At 36.1% G+C, this 14,926-nt stretch overlaps 2 pseudogenes; both read left to right on the top strand.

The window, feature by feature from the left end:
- Positions 1-667: 667 nt before the first annotated feature.
- LOC146922362 (general transcription and DNA repair factor IIH subunit TFB5 pseudogene) lies at positions 668-9,318 on the top strand (annotated as a pseudogene).
- A 483-nt stretch (positions 9,319-9,801) lies between these two features.
- LOC146922361 (glycerophosphocholine acyltransferase 1-like) lies at positions 9,802-12,595 on the top strand (annotated as a pseudogene).
- Positions 12,596-14,926: the final 2,331 nt, after the last annotated feature.

The raw sequence follows: 14,926 nt of genomic DNA, 5'->3' as shown, positions 1-14,926 counted from the left end.
CCGTTAGCGGTGTGATTTAAAAATGTTTTCTTTAAAAAGGATATACATATATTCATTCCAAGGATCCGTATACCAATCTTTATAAGGTTTCTTAAAATAAAGAGATAAAACAAGTATCATTATTATCTAACATTATGTGACACCTGAGAGTATGTAGAAGACCATGGAAGGTAAAGTTTGACGAAGCGGACAACCGTGTTCTTCAAAAGATTATATGAGGCATACAAGTTTATGATAAGAATGTTCAAGTGCAAGCATATTAAGTAGGAAAATTTAAGAGCATGTGAACCAAAGATTGGTTTATAGACGACAAGTTTAATGGTAAAATTTAAAATTGCTTCTCCATGTCAAGATACATGATTTACCCTAAGTAGATGAGATATGGATCCGAGATATACGGTACAATATGCCGTAAGAATGAGTTTTGGCTCATGATATTTCAAGTTAAGTTAAGACTATGAGAAGAATGTTTCCGACGATACAAGGATTATTTTAAGATGTTATGGTTGAACTCGTTACATGTTAAGTGATCTCTAAATTTCGAGGACGAAATTTTTCTAAGGGGTAGAATGTAATATCCCGCTTTGTCGGTGTCGGAATATTACCGTCGATCGCGCCATAAGATTAATAAAAAAGGAAAGTAAGTTTATGGAGAATATTTTAAGTGATGACAGTTAAATACGAGCTAAGTCTCGCAGTCGTATTTAACACGCTTAATGCAAAGGGTATTTTGGTAAATTCACGTCAAGGGAGTATTTAAATGTTTTTGGGGCCAAATATCTTCATAATGTTTTCTCTTTCTCTCTCTAGGGTTTGAAGTTGGGAACTTCTCTCCCTTCTCTCTCCTTTCCCACGCCCTTCTCTCTTTCTCTCCACCAAAATCTTCCAAATCTTCTTCTTTTCTTGGCATAAGAATTCATCTTGTTTCCTTTTGATCTCTTCTATTTTTAGAAGTGGGATTTTGTTGGTTTCACTACATCTTCTCTCAAGAAAAGAAACAAGGATTAGGGTTTTTGATTGGTAGTGGTTATTATTGAAGGTTTATGCATGAAGTTTCTTTAAGAATGGAGTAGCTCCAATCTCTACAAAGATTGGATACTTTTGAAAGGAGTTGTTTGTACTAGGGTTTGGATTAAACTCTCTTTTATCTTTGGTTCTTAAGATATGTGATATGGAAGCTAGGTTTGGTGGTTGATTAAGAGGCTAGGGTTTTAGTGCTTGAACATGGAAGCTTATGTTGAAGCATGTATCATGGGGTTGTGAATCAAGAAGTTAAGGCCTTGGGTTTGTATTGAAGCTTTGAAGTGAACTTGAAGGAAAGATCAAGAACTAGGGTTTGTTAATGGTAAAGTGGAAGCTAGAGTTTGAATAGGGTATGGTTTCATCTTGATCAAAGAAGAATTATGAAGATAGAAATGGATGGAGTAAAGGAAGCAAGTGGGACAAAAGCTAGGATTTGGACTTGTTGGAGCTTGGGGACTTGTTGATGCTTCAAGAAATTGATAGGTGAGTTCCTTAGATAGTTCCCACCCTTGGGATTATGTGTTTAAGCTTGCAAGAAAACCATATAATTTTGCTAGGGTTTATGTGTAGAAAATTACCCCTTTGTATGCCATGCAACCTTTATACTTGTGAATATTTGTTCAATGGCTGTTTTACAAGTTCCATATGATTTCTAGTGCCATGATATGTCTTGGGATGTTTTGTATTGAGGTTTTTGGGTCAAAAACACCAATTATGCAGGTACGGATCTGTCATAACTCGCCACGGCGAGCAAACAGCTTGTCTAGGCGAGCAAAACACCCTCCACGGAGTGTTACTCGCCACCATACTCGCCACGGCGAGTAAGTGAACTCGCAACGGCGAGTGATGGAGCTCGCAATGGCGAGCTAAGGGTCATGTCACCCGGTTTGCTCGTTTCAGCCCCTTTTTAACATGCTTCGGTCCAGTTTCTTCAAGCAATCTTCTACGGTAACAAACCCCTCAATACATGACTCCAAGGCATGGGTTTTTTATAAATGTTTCTTGAGCATTTAACAAGTATTTGCAACATGTAGACGAACATGGCTTATGAGATTTATAATATGAGTTGCATCGGGTAGCATGTTATTTATAAGCAAGGGCAAGAGCTAGAGCCTCGACATAGTTAGTCGAGAACTAGTATGTTTAGCAATTATCCCTAGAATGTTAAGACGCGAAGTATATTATCTTCACACATGAAACAAGAATAAGTTAGTAAGCATGTTAGTAAGCAAGCATGAATAGGTTTAATCTTTCACGATGTTAAGACTAAGATTATAACCACATGACGGTGTTCGTGTCTCTTGTTATCCACGTCGGGGGGATACGGGGAGGTTCTCGACCTAAGGGGAACGGTTCAAGCCGCAAGGGACCCGCACGACACCGAGGGAGTACGATGTACGTACATCGGTCATGTATGGGATTGTACTCGGGGTTACTCCACCCGGGACTCTCCGTAAAATGAACCAAGATAATAATGTTTGTTCAAGGCTAACATAATGAATAATGAACGTAGATGCGAGTATATGTATGATATGACTATGAATATGATCAAGAATGAATTCATGTACGATTATGTTAGGTACAAGTACAAGTTAAGTAAAGAATGTGATGCGATGACGACCTTAGGTTTCCCTAATCGTCCGGCTTAGGATGGTGTCATGAATATGTTATATGAAGTCCTCGATGCGTTTACCGTATCTTGGCATAGTGGTCTTAGGTTCCACTCGACCGCCATGACACGTATGATAGTAAGCCTATAACAAGTAAGATGAATTATGACGGCCCTAGTATGCACAACCTTCTAAGAATGCAAGTCCACACACACGTATAATCAACCGTCGGGTTGTAAAATAGACACGTGGTGACCGTAGGTTTTCCCCCGTGGTTGCCTATAGCCTAGGATTAGGTGGAACTCACCGAGACATTATGTCTCATCCCAATCCTATTTTTGTTTCAGGATTAACGGATCGGATGTCAAGTTAGTTTCCGGATGGATATCTCTTCAAGTGCTCGTTCGTACACGGCGAGGAATGGATATGGATTGCAAGGATACATTTATTGTTTTAGTCTAAAATTGTTGTATCATTTTATACGAACGTGTATTGATGTATAATATTCATTCGAAGTTTTATTTGTTGTAAATTTTTAATGTATCCAATACTAAATTAACGCTCTTCTTGGACTTTCTAGATACGTCTAGTATGGGTGTTACAAGTTGACAGAGAAATAAGTTAAGCCGTTCTTAGCGGACGAAATTAAGGTTTTATGTGGAAGTTTTATGTCAAGTGACATGATGAACAAGATATTAGTTTCTAATGTGCCGTGAATTAAATCGAATGATGTTAATGCTTGCCATGCAACGGTTATAAAATTATTTTTTTATGATGACGGGAATGAATGATGTGCACTAGATTACTTGAGGAAGTAAGATTTTTATGTAAAATATGATTTACTGGGAAACTGATCTCAAGAAACTCGCCAATAGCGATATTTTTGCCATTAGCGAAATTACTCCGAGAGGATTTCGGCGATAGCGAACTGGGGCGAAATTTTCGGTTTTCGAAACCGTCATTTCGTCTCTTGGGCCTTAGTAGCTATTGGGGGTTGTTTTCACAATCTTTTATGCAACAAACACTCTTTATAACATCAAGTATCGAATGCACATCACACCCTATGATTTCTAAGGAAGAAAATGCATGGACAAGTATTAACGGAATCAATCCGGATTAAGGTAACATTAGAAGATAACGTGGCAAGAGTGACAAAGAACTTGGATCAAGATTTTTAAGGTTCCGGTATATGAATGGATAAAGTGGATGCAAAGTCATGAGATGGAAGATAAATTGGTAAAGAGTTAAGTGAAGTCACAAGATTTTCAGATTTAATGAAGTTATGAGTATTCCCCGGACCTATGTTTTGCTTAATTGAATTGCTAAAGCTCGTTATGATGATGAATCATAAAGTTTAATCGAGTTTAGAAAGATATATGCATATGGGTGATTGAAATTGATATTTTTGAAATTCAAATGAAAAATTTTATACGTACGGTTTGTTACGATTCGCGTAGAGTGGGCTAAACTCACTAGAACCAAGATTTGATGGCACGTATGTGTTATCAATTCGTTACTGTGATTTTAGAGTAACATTTGGGACCTATGTTCGGTATATGTTTATTTATAGTGGAAAATCATCAACGTCAATAATCCGTGTGTTATATCATAATGTTTTCTTAAAGAAGGAAATTAACGAGTAAGCGTTAGTTGATTACGCAAAACATAGTATGCGAGAATACAAGGATGCAATGAAGCAAGATCAAGGAAAGGCATGTATAATTTATGATGAATCTACCATGAGAATTCGAGTTTTGCTCGGAAACAAGTTTAAGTATGATAAGTATATGTCATGAGGTAAACCCAACCAAAGGTGGGAATGTGAGGTCCATCCCCAAGTAAAATAATATGGTAATGCGATAAGTCTCTTGTGAGATTCAATCTTGCAAGGTATTGTGAGGTGCATGTTTATGGAAATAGTTGCCACATGAAATGTTTTGAGAAAGGTTCAAGAAGACGATGATTATATGGGAAAAAGAATGTGAAGTTTCGGTCGTCTCAACGGATTAGAATATTGGTTAAAGTCAGGCGGTGGGAATCGAGTGGCGCAATGGAATGTTAATAGATAAAGTTTTCGACAATAACCATGGAACGGGAAACTTGATAGTAAGAGTCTTCTTGAGAAACAATATGGGACAAGCAAGAAGATCACAAAATGTTAAGTAAGCGAAGAGATTAATACGGACGGTGAAGCATATGGTATAGGTATAATGGATGCGTCGGAACCAAAGTAAGATAGGAAATGTTAGAGTCACAACAAATGAAGAGTATGTGCTATGATAAGAGAAATACATGTAAGAGTCGAAAGGTTCCCTTTTGTGACTCAAAGTAATGATTGAATTATCAAGTGTGGAACTGGTATTAAAAGAAGAAGTGTCATGCAGGAGAAGGTAACAATATGTGATTGTAACCGGATATGATGTTTTGAAGATTCAAGTTTATTGTTCTTAGAATGAGGAAATGAGATTTTGTTATGAGGGTCAAGGATCCTATATGATTTATGTTATGCAATAATGTGAGTCTCCAAGATATGTATGTAAGTCAAGAAAGAATAAGAAAGAAGTTACGATGAAGTGCATACCCTCTTATGTCAAACTTGTTAAATGATCACGATACTTGTTATGAAGATTCCGAACTATGATTTAAAAACTCTTAAAATTTAGAATGGGTATTGAGGGACTTGGAAACGAAATTATTTTTAACATGACATTTTTCACAAAATTCTTTTAAAAGATTATGTCTCTATTCGTTCCAAGGATCCGAATACTCATGTTTAGAAAACTTCTTAAAGCAATATGTTAGAATGAGTATCGTTATTATTTAACAAGAAGCGACACTTGAAGGTATGCGAGTGCTATAGAAAGTAAGATGTGTTGAAGTAAACAACAAAGTTTTTCGATAGGTTTCATGAGGTGCACAAGATTATGCTGGGAGTATTCGAATGCAAGTGGCCTAAGTCGGAAGTTTTAAGAGCTTATGAGTTGTAAGACTAGTTGATGAATGTCGGAAGTATCGGTGCATATAAATTTTGCTTCTCCATGGCAAGTTATACGAGTCATCCATGAATTTGGGTGCAATAAGAATGGTAATGAAATCAAAAGATTTAATAAGACTCTAAAGAGACAAGAGATTCGTAGAATCGTCAAGATAGGTAATGTAAGGAAGAGACACATGTCTCAAGGTGTAATAAGGAAGATTATGTATGAACTATGTATATACGTGATGAGATGATTTAGATGTTATTGAGCATTGCGAGAGCAAACCTGGATCCCGGTAGGACCCCAGTTAAAAGGAAAATCTGATAGTTCCGGTAATGATGAGTTACTTATATGAATGGTTTACGTTAGGCGGATATGATATGGATGCGAGATAACTAGACCAAGATGTCGCAAGAATAAGATATGATCAAGATGATTCAAGTTAAGCCAAGTTTATGAAAGAGTTAATTTCCACAATATGAGGATTACTTCAAGATGTTATGCTTTGAACTCGGTAAATGTTAAGTGAACTCTAAATTTCGAGGACGAAATTTTTTAAGGGCGGTAGAATGTAATATCCCGCTCGTCGGCAAAAGGAAACTTTATCATCAATGTTTCGGAGGACTAATGTTCATGGAAAGCGAGCATGATGGAAAATGTTAAGTACGACGGAAGATATAATTATGTGATATCAGTCGGGTATGGACTTATATATCGGTGCCGAGTCGACGCAATTAAGACGAAGGGTATTTTGGGTATTCGCACGGAAGGAGTATTTAATCATGTTTGGACCCAAAATATTCATTTTCCCTTTCACTTTCTCTCTCTAGGTTTGAGAGAAAGAATTGTTCTCTTCCTTCTCTCTAACCCACGCTCTCTCTCTCCTCTCTAAATCATCCAAACTTCTTCCCAATGTGATCGAAGCATGGTTTTGGGTGGATTAGCAAGCAAGGAACAAGTGGAGGAAGAGATTAAAACATGGTTGGTGGGAAAAGTTAAGGATCAAGAATGAAGAGGAAGCTAGGGTTTGATGTTGATGCTTGAGAAGTGCAAGAAACATGTTTAGGTGAGTTCCATAAATAGTTTACCTTCCTTTGGTTGTGTAAATTCATGTTAGAAAGTATTGATTTATGTTAATGAGGGGTTTTAAACCCTAATGTCCCTTTGATCAATTCTTGTTGATTACATGTTAGTTTGCCATGAAATATGTTATTTAAAGTCAATATATGTTCCTGGATGATTATGGTGCATTGCGGGATCGATTTGGACGAGTTTTGGGTCAAAATGGCAAATTTGGTACCACAGACCCGAAGAAACTCGTTATTAGCAAAAAAATCGCTAATAGCGAAATTCTTCGAACGGGGCTACGCCCCGGGGTCGCTAATAGCGACTTTCTCTATAGTTGCCAACTTGCTTTTGGCTTGTTGGCACAACATAGGGTTGGTGGTGCATTCCGAAGCTTTTCTTTCAACGTTTTACAACTCTATAACCCCAAAACAACATCTAGGCAATGCACATAACATCAAACGATTCTTGAAATGAAAATCATGGCATACTTAACAAGAATGGCAAGAGTGACTCAAGAGAGTTTAAGCCGATATTACTCGGGTAGCAATGAATTAAGAAAGGGAATGAATGTAGAACCTTGACATAGTTGTTAAGAACTAGCAAGATAGCATGAATCCCTAAGTATGTCAAGTATAGGTATGAATGCGGATGTAAGTAAGACGCGAAGATTATTCTCTTCGTATATGATTAAGAATGACTTAGCAAGTATGTATATGTTTAACTTATGTGAACGACAAGACCATAACTAATATAATGTAGGTGGCATGTCTCTTGTTATCCACTCCGGGGGGATACAAGAGGTTCTCAAGATGGGAATGGTTCAAGCCGCAAGGGACCCGCATGTCATGAGTAAACAAGACGTAGGTGTTCGTGTCTCTTGTTATCCACGTTAGGGGGATACGAGAGGTTCTCGATCTAAGGGGAACGATTCAAGCCGTAAGGGACCCGCACGACACCGAGGGAGTCCGATGTACGTACATCGGTCATGTATGGGATTGTTCTCGGGGTTACTCCACCCGAGGCTATCCGTAAAATGAATCAAGATAGTAATTGTTTGTTCAATGCTAACCTAATGAATGAACTTATGTACGACCATGCATGTTATGAATATGCTTATGATTATTCAAGAATGTTATCATGTAAGATTATGTTTATATACAAGAGCATGAGATGCTATAAGACAAGTACAAGTCATGTATAGGACAAGTAAAGATTATGTTATGTTTAGGCCTCGATATGTAGAGCATATTCTTGGCAATGCGGTCCTAGATTCCCCCTCGGCCGCCATGACATGTATAGGGAATGAAGCCTATAACAAGTTAAGATGAGACGATGACGGCCCTAGTATGCACGACCGTCTAGTATGCAAGTCCCCACACACGTATAATCAACCGTCGGGCACGTGGTGACCGTAGGTGTCCCTTGAGGTTACCCATAGCCTAGGTTTTAGGGGAACTCACTGAGACATTATGTCTCATCCCAATCCTTATTTGTTTCGGATAAGCGGGATGATTATGCATGTTCGTAGCCGGATGGATGATACATCAAGGGTTCGTTCGTACCGCTGCAGGATGTTATGGTCATCAATGATGTATTTTTATGTATGGACGAGATGTATAGTATTTATGTTTATACGAACGTAACTTGTTGTAAATATTATTCATTCGGAAATTTTTATGTTGTATATTTTTAATGTATCCGGTACTAAAATTAACGCACGTGCTAAACTTTCTAGATACGTTTAGTATGGGTGTTACGTACCAGCCATCGAAATTGGCAACCGGGGAATCGAACACGGGACCTTGAGAGATGCACACCCCAAGGTCCAAACCGTTATCACTTAGTTAACCTAAATTACAACAATATTCTTATTTGTCTCTCATTAGTTGGTATGATCTTCAATGTTATTTTTTACGGTTAGTTTGGTCTAAAATATAGCCTTCATTAGTCGGTTTGGTCCATCAAATTACTAACGAGAAGATGCGCTCGGTTATTTTTTACGGTTAATTTGGTCTTCAATATACCTTCCATTATTGTTGCATTCTTATTCCCATTTTTCTTTTATGATTTTAAAGGAATAAATGGCTAGTGCTTTGTTGAATAGTGAATTTCAAAACATCTTGGAGTTGTTTTATAAAATAAACAAATAATTGAAGGAGCGATTAACCTTTTCATTCTTTATTGGAAAGACAAGAGTAATGGTTTCTTCCTTTTTGGTTCAGAATTTCTTAATTTTTTATATTGACAATTGAATATGTAAACAATTGTCACGGTTTCTTTCCACATAAAAAATCAGTGGTAGTAGACATCATGCTATAATTTTTTTTGTTCTTTGAACTTTGTAGTCCTTTTGTTGGTTGTGCGGTGATATACCTATGGCTCAACACATCATCAATATGAATGCGTCACACTCGCATCCGACAAATTCATAATACATATATTGGATAGTACTCACATGTTTGTTCAACCCCATGTCGAGCAAATAATTCGAAGTCAAATTGCAAAGTTTCCAGAGGACAACACATATGTCAAACCTTCTTGACTCGATCTCGGGACTATATGTTTCATGTATCTTCTGAATTTCATCTTTGGAATACATGTGATATTAGTTTTTAATTATGTTTCCTTTCTATTATATGTATGAAAACACAATTCCATTGATGTCGAGAGTGATTCAACGTTTGAAAAGTTCTATAGACACATAATACGGTTATATGGCAAAAGTTATGGTGCATAAGCCATAACTTATGCATCATGCATAAGTACTTGTCAACCATCGGATCATGCTTAATCTAACGGTTCACGGCTCACATCTCACACCCACACTTTGATTGTAGAAAATCATTCTTGCTCGCACGCATTTTCGCAATCAACCGCTACGACGTTACCTTGCTTGCCACGACCCTTGCTCCGACATAGTTTTACGGCTAGGTCACGGCGACTCAACTGCTCCAACTTGATTCCTCCGACGTTGCTCTCTTGCTCGCGCTAGAACTTGCTCCGACGTGGTTTTCCGGCTAGGTCACGGCATGACTCAACCGCTCCGACGTTCCTCCGACTCAATTGCTCCAACGTTTCTCTCTTGCTCACGCTTACGCTTGAACCCGTGACCTTACGGTCACATGACGGCAACTTTACCGGTTGCGCCAAGGTTACCCCCTGTTCATTGTTGTACAAACATAAGTAATGAGAATAAGTTGATTGAACTATTGTTCATGTGTTTCGGGATTTTTTGCTACTATGCAAATACAATCTTTTTGGTTTACCTTCTTTTTTATCCAAAGAATGAGAAGCTTTTTCTGTCTCGCTTTTCATTTGCCGAGGTGAGCATTTTATCCTTAGTAATTTGACATCCTAGCACAAGAATGGTTCATTGGTCGAATGTGTGATTTATTTAAGTGCGGTTTTAGGGTCCGTTAGCATGGGCATTGATTGTTTGGCGTTGCGGTTTGGTGTTCGATTCGCTTGACAAAATCGTTAGTGTTCTTATCCATCTTTTACCGAGTATGTTCTACCTATAATTTTTAATATTCATTTTTTCAACAAGATAATAAACTTGTGCAAAATCATTGGCTTCTACTATGGTCTTTGTAGAATATGCATTTGATTCAATATTGGACATATCTGTGAAACAAAAGCATATAATATCTACGATGGAATGTATTTTACTTGCCGTGTTCAAGTTCTACTATCATGATTTTCGTGGTATCTAGCATTGGCCTTAGCTTAGTCCATTAATTTTTGTTCACATAGATATAGATATTTGTTATCCCACGTAGGTAGCTTGGTTGGTGAGTTAAGCGACACCAAATAATTTTTAAGAAGGAGGTCCGGGGTCCAAACCACGGAAACTAACATATAACTACTAATCAACTAACATTTTTCTACATAAACAAAAGTAACATTCCTATTCAAGAGATTCATGCTAGATAAGGAGATCTTAAGTTTAGTAGTAAAAGTACGTATACGTGATCAACTTTGAAAATTGTTCGGTGATAACAAAAATAAGCTTTCTTGATCACAAGTTTTGAAGCCGGAAAATTTTGTAGATGTGTGCTTTATTCTATTTGTGTAGATCACAATTCGCACTTAAAAGTTTATAAGGACCTTCGTGTGTTTATGTGTAACATTATACTGTTATTTTCTTCTATTTATCTTTGGTCAATAGAGCCGCAATTTTGCTGCCCCACAAAAAACACCACCAATACACCGGTAGTTTTCATTTCTTTGATGTTGATTTCAACCATGGTAGTAGTCATGGTTGTCATTGTCAAACTCTTGAGTTTGCGGTGGTCACGAAAATGAGTAAACACACATGTAAACTCTCTTTTTGATACAAAATTACGAGCTCGAGTAAACTACGATAACATGGTAAATTCTCGATTTTACTAGCAAATTTACAATTTTTCATTGGTTTGGCCTTAAAATGGAAAATTTTGATCAATGTTATTCAGTATCTGGTTTAGTTATTTACGTGTTGCAATATATTTGGTATCTGGTTTGGCCTACTACTAGTTGTTGAACCAAATCTTATTGTTTGTTGACACGCCCGCTTGATTTTGGATGTTTTCTTTTCTTCATCTCTACACCCTTGCATTACTACTTATCCGTCGGATGTAAAACCATTTAGGGGTCTTAACAATATTGTATTAACTCCCATGTTTCATGTTGTACAAATAGTATAAAAGTGATTTTTGTATTTGTTTATATGACGAACCGTAACTTCTACCTAAGCATGACAATATTTGATAGATGTTACCATTGGAATGGATTTGTGATAGACATGTCATTGTCACCTTTACGTTACTTTATGCATCCATTTATAATATTCATCATACCTTAATGGATTTTTTTTCTCCGGATTGGTTTTCTTTACTATTCGATGGTGGAATCACGAGACCTTAGAAGCTATGCGACCGAGAGGGAGCTGCCACCAAGAGTTACATGGCCTTATATCGAAGATAAATCCTATCTATGTACATGGATGTGTCTGGTTCCCTTAGTAGTTTACACCTTGTGGCAGGTTCTATACTACCTCATTGTCAATGTCTTACGCCGAGCAACATTTATTAAGAGATCTGAAGTCATGACTTCTTATAGGTAATCATCTCTTCTCATTCGGTTTAGCCGATTATGTTTGCTTTAGACCAATAGAGTATCAAAAGGTGGTCCACAATCATGATTGGAACCACACTAGCTGTAGTTGGCCGCTTTTCTCTACAACATCAAGGGTCACAATGTACTTGACTATTATTTATCATTGCTTCAAGTGGCACTAGCGATCGTTTTGCAAGCGTCGTCCCTTGAGGTTATAAGATCAAGCTCTTACAACCGAGCTGAACTCATGGACACTCGACTATTATTTAAAACCTTCCTTCAGATGTTTTTGTACAATATGTGTTTTAGAGTGGTAGAGCATTCTTTGACGCTAAACATTTTATTAATCTTACATTTTTAGGGAACTGTCTAAAAAAGCTCGGAAAGCAAATAACATGTGGTGGCGCTTAAGTGGCTTGCTCGGGGATCAAAACCGCTTGTTAATGTTCATTCTTCTTCAAGGAATGTTTACGGTGCCAACGATGGCGCTGATCGTTCCGATATTCTTGTCCTATAAATTGTCCGTGGTTTTCCAAATACTGAAGGTTTTACGCATCAGTGTGGAATGGAGCAAGCTTTACGGTAGAGGTTATGCCTAGGCGAGGTTATTCTCAAGGAGAAAAAGAAATCAAAGATGCAAATTGTTACAATACTAAATGATCAATCATAGATGATGATAAAGTTAAAATGATAGGAAGTTCAACAAATCTGTTGTGATAGATGTCTTCGAGTCCCAACATGGATTAATTTCCATAGTATGACCGAACTAATCATACTTGTTGTGGAGCACTTGTTATTGGAAATTATAACATTCACATTCTTTGTGGTTACGTATTCATGATTATAGGTTGTTACAAAACCATTAGACGATTAGTTTGGTTTCGCATAGAACACTAGCAAAACCATTGAACCATACTTATGGTTTCAGTAATTGTTTTTATTTAAAAACATTTATCAATAATAATTTTCACTATTCTTTTATTTTATTTACCATTTGACAATTATTTAATAGGTTATGAGTGTGTACTATTAAGTGGTTACTTAATAATGATTTTAATGTTTATCAAATTTTTTTTATTACAAAACCATTAGACAATTATTTTGGTTTCACATTGAAAACTATCAAAATGTGTACTATTAAGTGGTTACATTGAAAACTAATTTTAATAAAATTGAACATTCTTGGGCCAAAAATTAAATAAAATGAACGGTATACTATGATGATAGAAACTATAAAAAGACACAACCAATCGATTATGTCACTTTTCGTAAAAACTCGAGAGGTTTAACACGAAAAACAAACATAAAATAAAGCAAAAGTATGTTTTCTTTTTCTATAAGATAAATTGTTTAAAACAAATTAATAATTTCATTTAAAACCATTAGGCGAGTTATTTTGGTTTCACATAGAACACTATCAAAACCATTTAACCGTACTTATGGTTTCGGTATTCCATGCCCCTAATTTTAGTAAAATTAAATTAAATTGAACATTATTGGGCCAAAAATTAAATAAGATGAATAGTATAATATGATAGATACTATAAAAAGACACACCTAACTATCAAAACCATTAAACCATACTTATGGTTTCGGTATTCCATACCCCTAAGTTTGTTTCACCATAAACTTTATACAAATCCAGAAATTCATAAACTTGATACAAACATTAATAAGAAACTTAACACTAATCTAGAAATCCAGAAATTCAATAAAAAAAAACATTAACGTGCTAGCTTTTGAATCAATTCTTCATCGGCTGAACTTCCTTCATCGAGAATCTTGTGCAACATGTTGTTTCTTTATTTGATGCTTCTTTTCTTTACCCTTGGACTTTCTTGTTTTCTGCTCCTTCTTTTTACCACCATCGGATGATGAAGTTGTGTCATTCCTTTCCTCCTCATCCATTTGTGTTAGTCCAAAAACTGAATGATGGCAATGGCTCTAGCTTTTTAGTTTTTTTCACCTGCATGATCAAAGAAAACCATTAAATACATCTAATGGTTTTGGAGTACAACTCATCAAAACCATTTCCACAAGACAATGGTTTTAGCATAGTTTTTAGAGTTTAACAAAGTTTTAACAAAGTGCATTGTGTGTATGGCTTCTAAATCTCTATGTCCATATTACATCTTATTTTCACTTATATTTACTGGCTCTTGTGTATTTTTCCTAACAAAAATAACAATAATGAATTTTTTGTTATATTCAAATAATTCATACGCACATACAATAAAACCAAGCATTTTAGTGTCGGCTTCATAAGGATGGAGCAAATAATTGAAATGTGGCAAAAGCATTGAAAGAAAACCGATTGCATCGGCCATTTGATCTCGGTTTATATGATCTCGAGTTTATATGATCCCGGTGCATCGGCAAAAGCATTGAAAGAAAAACATTTGATCTCGGTTTATATGATATCCAACTGTTGAGTTGGATCATGTGCCATTGGATTTTCAATAAATCTAAGACGGTAAATTCATGTGCTGACCAAAACAAAATCACAAGCACATGATCGAAACTTGCAGCTAGATCCTTTCAAATATTGTATTTTGTGAGTGACGAAGTAAAAAGAGCTATAAATTTAACCGGTCAATGGTTAGAATGCATTTAAAGTGGTATATAGTAAGCGTCATATCATAAACACTAAAATTCTACCAATCTTAGACTTGATAACAAGAGTTTAAACACAAAATTGAAAGCTAAGTATGGCAGAGTTTCAAGCACGAGCAGCAAAGAAGTTGAGACATACGTATCTATCTGCAACGAGAACATATAAATATGCTACAATTTTTACCAAAGATTTATCATGCTACCATTTTGGTGTATATAAATGCATTGTGTATCGATTCCTTAATTTTGTTATGTATTCTCAACTATAACAATTATCATTTGCATATAAAACAGATCTACAAATGTTTTGGAAAATAACCAAAGTAAAACCATTTACACGGCAAAATGGTTTCGGAGTAAAACTTGCAAAAACCATTTACACAACATATTGGTTTTGGCATAAATTTTAAACAAAACATACTATAATAAGCACATTTAAACACTCAAAAACCATTTATTTGACTTGATTTTCCCCAATTCGAAATTAAAATGTCAATTTAGGGTTACACGAGATGCAATTACTTTTCAAATTAAACA

This window comes from Medicago sativa, chromosome 5, assembly GCF_051527215.1.
Source record: "Medicago sativa cultivar Bolivia chromosome 5, Bolivia_mono, whole genome shotgun sequence".
NCBI classification, from domain to species: domain Eukaryota; kingdom Viridiplantae; phylum Streptophyta; class Magnoliopsida; order Fabales; family Fabaceae; genus Medicago; species Medicago sativa.
Note: the sequence above shows the minus strand (reverse complement) of the source record. Positions and strands in the feature narration are given on the sequence as shown.